This window comes from Thamnophis elegans, chromosome 6, assembly GCF_009769535.1.
Source record: "Thamnophis elegans isolate rThaEle1 chromosome 6, rThaEle1.pri, whole genome shotgun sequence".
NCBI classification, from domain to species: domain Eukaryota; kingdom Metazoa; phylum Chordata; class Lepidosauria; order Squamata; family Colubridae; genus Thamnophis; species Thamnophis elegans.
Window position 1 is genome coordinate 70,325,254 of NC_045546.1, and position 6,137 is coordinate 70,331,390.

At 39.0% G+C, this 6,137-nt stretch overlaps 1 long non-coding RNA gene across 1 annotated transcript; it reads left to right on the plus strand.

Annotated features, from left to right (window-relative positions):
- The first annotated feature begins 26 nt into the window (after positions 1 to 26).
- LOC116510080 lies at positions 27 to 807 on the plus strand. Its single transcript, XR_004255610.1, has 2 exons — positions 27 to 111; positions 529 to 807. It is a non-coding gene; the product is annotated as an uncharacterized LOC116510080 (long non-coding RNA).
- The last annotated feature ends 5,330 nt before the right edge of the window (positions 808 to 6,137 follow it).

Here is a 6,137-nt window from a genome sequence, read left to right on the forward strand (position 1 = left end):
GTGGAGGAGACAGAAAGAGAGAGAGCGGCTAACATGGCAGAGGGGGAAGCGCGCGACTGGGCAGAGGAACGGGGAGAGGAGGAGAGCGCGAGAGCGCGAGGACCAGGAGAGGTGCCCGGGGATCGGGAACGGCAGCGCCTCGCCGGGTTAGACTGGGCGAGGGCAGGGAGGCGCTCGCTTCTTGGCACTCAGGCCCCACCCACCCGTCCTCCGCCCGGCTATCGCGCCTTCTTCTCTTCGGGCTCCGCTGCCGCTGCCACCGCCGCCGCCGCCCGTTAGCAGTCGGCCAGGCCCCGCACCCGCCTTCGCGCTGCGCCAGGCCAGCCTCGCCAGGGACACAGACTCCGCCCGGCCCCAGCTCGCGCGCGCTTCCATCCCCCCTCCCTCCTCACGCGCACCCCGGACTGAGGCCGCCGCCTCCGCCGCCGCCGCCTCTCCCTCGGGGGAGATGGATCCGATGGGGGCGATCAAACGCGAATACGCGGCCGCATCGTCAGAGTAACTCTCTTTCCTCTCCCCCCCTTTCAGAAGCCGCCGTATGTCTCAGGTCTGTCTGCGGACATAAACCGGACGGAGAAGGAAGCTCCCACTGCGCCCTCCTCATCCCGCTTCTTGGCCCATTAAGCAGACCCTTCCGTCGCCCGCCGTCCCCAAAGAGGAATTGCCGTCCGTCTGCGGGAGACGAAGTGTTCGAGCGAAGAGAGAGCCGGCAGGAGTCCGCACCCCTCAAGAGGCAACCTGCGATACCACTACCGCTTCTTCGACGCCAACTTAATCCTTTGAAAGCATAAACCAATGCCACCCTCCTCCGACGTGTCGGGGTCATTGCTAGGATATGATAGCACGTTCGTTTTGAAATTCGCACCATTTCCCGCCTGTCTAAAGCTCCCTAATTGAAAACTCTGCATGACTTCAAGGGCTTTTACTTGCCCGCTCCTAAGATGCTTTCCAGGGCTTCATAATAGAGCAACATTTACTTTCAGGATTACATTGTTATACAAAGAATTTAGAAAACATCCCCCTCCTAAGTGTTTTGATAGACCCGTCAAATTCTAAGGTACCTTATTTTGCAAAATGCGGAAAGAGGCTGTCTTGAGATTTATACAATGTTTCTGCCAAACTATGTCCATTCCTCTTTATGAGGAAGGTCATTTTGTGTGCAAATCATGCTATCCTCCCAGCAGAGGGTCCAAAACAGAATAGCTTTTCCGGATTAAATCAAAGATCCATTCTCTCCTGCTACTGTTTCCCAATGTGGTCTGCAGTGCTCTCCTTGTCAAATTTGAACAGTAAAGGGCCTAGAGTTAGATGACAGTTGAGTCCAGCCTAATTTTTTCTTAAGATGTTTACTGCCGTGAAAACACCCAATAATGTTACAATTTCTAAATTAAATTTTCTTCTCTTCAAGCTAAATCCTGGAACTTATTTAGCTTTTTTTTAAATAGGGAATTTTACCCAAGTTCAGGGCTAAAGTAAACACAGCCTCTTTATAAAACAAGGTGAAGGAATAAAGAAACATTAAAGACCTGAAACCAGAATGTCTGCCCTAAAAGTGGAATGTATTATATGCATCAAAGGATCTTTATCAGGGGAAATTACAATTCCTATTAACTTGAGGCAGAAAGAGGCCACAATCTTTGCTACTTTGCATTTTACAATAGAATATATTGAGAATGTATGCCACATAATAGTTCTGTGCTCATATCCACAGTTCTGAATGCATTTCAAAAGACAAGTTCCTTTTCCTCTGACTAGACACCTGACCGATTCATTGAAACAAAAGCAGTGTCATTGGAACCACACAGCAGCTTTCCAGGCCTTGCTTTCCTTCTTCCAGGTTCTTTCTCTGCTATGAGAAAATTTGAGAGGCAACCTCAGCCAAGTCAATCTTTGGTTTAGTATCTACAAACTGCATATTCTAAACCGTCCATGCTGGAGAGCACCCATTTCCATCAAGGACAACTCTTAAATATTTGGAACCTGCACTACTTGAAAACAAAGCAAACGAATGGCCGAGGGTTTTAAGTAACAGTAACCAACGGGCTACTTAGGGCATTCAGCGGTTGGAAGGCCGCATCTGCTAGGTCCAAAGCTAGAGGAAAGCGCTAACTCTTTAGTGCCTCAATAGTTCGGACTCAGGCTGTCCTTGGAGCTCCGACGATGCACAATGTTTTCCCTCCCTGCCGTTCGCTCCCGAGTTCAGAATGATTTCTGGAGCTTTCGCTACAAACTGACATCCAGGAACCCAGTGAAAGTCGCGGGCAGCGGTCTACTCGCCCGTTCCCTCTTGGCGCTGGGCGGCGTAACCGGGACCCCGCCTGAGCGGAAGGGCTTTTTCCTTATCCGAGAGAATTATGCTGAGGGTGGAGACCTGTCTTACCAGCAAGCCGGGGAGAAGTTGAGATCCACTCCGGAGTCCGCTTAGAACTTTAAGAGTGGCCGCCGCTTCCTCCTATATTGCTACACATTCCCCGCAAGGAAAACCCGGAACGTCATCTTAGTACCTCCAGCCACGTCAGCTAAGGGTTGGGAAGGTTTGACTGGCTCTCTTTATCACCGAAACTTTATCTGCTAAAATATGCTGGATACCTAGCGCTTCTTTTATTTTTTAGATATCAGGATATATTCCCCAATTATAATAATCGGTTAACTAGCGAACCAAGTTGCACTGCCATTTTCTGTAAGGCAATGTGGAAAGGCATTTAAAAACAGGTCCGGTTAAGATTAGATATATTAAGATACTAGATTGTAACCACTGAGATTACCTGTATAAGCACCAAATTTCTCCCCTTTGATAACCAAGGAGTCAACATACTGTAAAATCCCACTGGGCTGGGAGAGAATCATTGCTGAACTAAGAAGACATGCATGCAGCTCATTTTTAAAATCTACAGTATTAAAGTTCCCAATAATTATACAATAAAAAATTAAGAAAGATTCTGCCAATTTGGCAAATATAACTAACCATCTAGGATGGATGAAATTTAGTTTCTTTATGCTTCATATTACACCTCTTCTAAAATATATATTTCAATGGATACCCAATATATATAATGGCACTTTGATAGGTATTTTGATTCTAATAAATACCAGCTTAGATTAAGTTTTATTTTTTTCCAGAAATGGAATTCCATTTTAACAGCCTTGCTAAAAAAGTTTATTTTTCATAAGAGATTGAATCCCAGATTATGAACATGAGAACCGATACTTTTATAAATAAACTGAACACAGAACTACTTCAATTATTTCCATTACTAAAAGCATAAAGACTTTTCAGATTTAAGATCTGTATGTGCTTCATAAAATAAAATAGTTAAAGCTACTTCAAATACTTTTAAAATACAATACAAACATATTTGTTTAAAAAGTATTTGATTGTATAAATTGTTTAGCTTCTTCAATTTGTTCAACAAAATGCCAAAATTACTGTTTTATTATGATGTTCAATCTTGTCTAATCCTAACCTCTGTATTTGAGAACAAAACTGACAGTTATTATCCTATAATTTGCTATAATGATTTATTTTAAAAAACCAATAAGAATTTAATATGACCAGAAACAACTATTTATTCTGATATACATTTCCTAACTCCTATCTCTTCTGTGAAAATTAATGAAAAACATTTCAACCACAGGAAGTTTCTTTTTTTTGTTTGTTAAATAAGCATTAAAAATAATTATTAATTTAATTGCAAAAGTTCTAGCTTTATTCTTTAAAAAGAGAATGTAAATAATAAGTCACATATATACAAGGGATGTGATATATTTAACAAATAAAACAAAATGTAGGGGAATATAACTTCATTATAATCTTAATCACAATATTTTGTCACCATTGGTATCTAAGTAAGACTTTAATTACAAGACCATTTTTAAATTAATATAAACAAAGCATTACTATAAAGGCATAAGTTTATAATAACCTAACTCAATTATTTGGAGATTGCTTACTATCTTAGAACATGATTTTACAGACATTTTTGAAGCTTCAATAAAATTGAAATTTCTTAAAGGAAGTTTGCTCTAAGTCATGTGGCTCTGCAAAAATCAAAATAAAGCATTCATAAAAAACCCATACCCAAAGTGAAAATGAAAATCAACTTTAATATATAATTATAAGTTAGTTCTATAGATAACTTTTACCACTAATAAACTAACAATCAAAGTGTTGTTTTAAAAACAGGAAGACTATATTTAACCTTTCCTAAAATGCTGTAGAAAGTTGCACATTAAATTGCTAAAGCCTTAAAATGTATGTATGTAATATGCATGGCTTTTAAAATTTTAGAAAGCCCTGGAATTAATACCATATATTGTAAAAATATGAAGTGTATAATTATTTCCAATGTAGTTAGATTCTAAAGATTTTTAAATGGATATTTCCAACCCCATAAGTTAAAAGAGTTAATAAAAATAGAAATTTGAAGCCATTGGAGAGGATTAAAATTTCTGAATTATTATAATATAAAGCATTTTATTTTTTTCAAATTAAACTCTTTTTTAATTTCTTTGTAAAAACAATTTTAAAGGTGTATTTTTGTCAAACCCTCAATATGTTTCTTGTTGGCTATTAACATTTCTATTAATCTTTTGATATAGTTATTAATGGAGGTAATACATCTGATCATATTGCTCATTTATTATTGACTAAAATATTTGCAACAAAGAGAAGCATGTTTATAGTGAAATGAAAATTAAAAAAACCCTCTCCTTTGCACCTATATTTTTAATAGGAACATATAATATTCAGAACAAGTTTAGAAAAAGCAAAAGGTTTTCCTGCACTTAATGGGCAGAAACCAATAATCAAGTTTGGGATATGCCATTTATGAAATGGTATTTTTACCCCTGGTGATTTCCCTTTTTATCATGCTGCTTCTGAAAAAGTTCAATTACTTATAAAATAGTATTTTAGAGATATGATTGTATTATTTTATATATGAATAGAAGCTACCCCAAAATATCACAAATTGGCAAGAATGCATTTCCCTAACCTTTAAAATGCCAGTAATTTGAAATTTTTAATTCATTTAGCTGGCACCATTTATCACAAGTAAAATTTAATTATAGAGAAAATAACCCAATCATATTATCACTTAGAAAAAATACTTCAATAATTGGAAAAATATTAATTTTGCCCCTGCTAAGTGATATTTTGCATATGCATATTTTGCATGTCTCCAATGTTTATTTTAAATGGTTCATTCAGAAAGCTGCTAAAGACCTGTTTCCAAAGTGATAAAATACGTATACAACATCTAAAACTTTTATTTTATTTATACTATGCACCTCTAGAAAGAGATATATTAAAATAATTGAAATTTGCTTCTCAATACTCTCTTGACTTTAAAAAAATCTGTACATGTCTTCCTTTCAATCGTTTAAGATAAAGTCCCTGAGCTAAATCTTGTTGACACAATGTGTCTCATTTCTAAACATATATCTAAAAGATCACCCTGAAAATATACTTTCCAGCCATATTATCTGACTTGTTAAATGAAGAGGGCACATACACATACAATACACACCTGTCCAGATCCAATCAACTTCATATTAATATGTGAAAATTGGGATGGGTACTAAATTTTTGCAATTATTTCTGCTTGTGTGGTAGTTATTAATGCCTTATGAATTATCAGTGGATTTCACCAATAATATTCGATCTTGCCAAGAAGATGACTCTACCTGTCAGCTTTCAGACCGCTCCGCTACATATTTACTCGGAAGTAAATTGCTTGACATGCTATAGGTTTAGTCCTAGAAAAACTGTACAAAATGTTAAAACTACAGATCAGTTTTGTAACGTATTTAATTACTGCATTTAAGGCAGGCGTTGAATATGCCAGTCGCATATAATATCAGGAAAATTAATTCCGGAGTGAAGTTTTCCTTTTAGAATGCGAGACAGCGATCCATCCGCCCCAAGCCAAGCCCGGCTAATGCCGCGCGGAAAACGTCAAGCTGAAGCAGCGGCGGACGCGATCCTTCCGAAGGAGAGGAGGGGGAAGGGAGGCTCCTCCGCAGATCCCGGCCCCTCCCGCTCTAGGTCCGCTTGTCAGCTCTCCGAGGGAGTCGTGCAGCGCTTACCACCTGCCCTGCTGTGGTGGCGACTGTAGGAGGAGCCGGAGGAGAGCAGG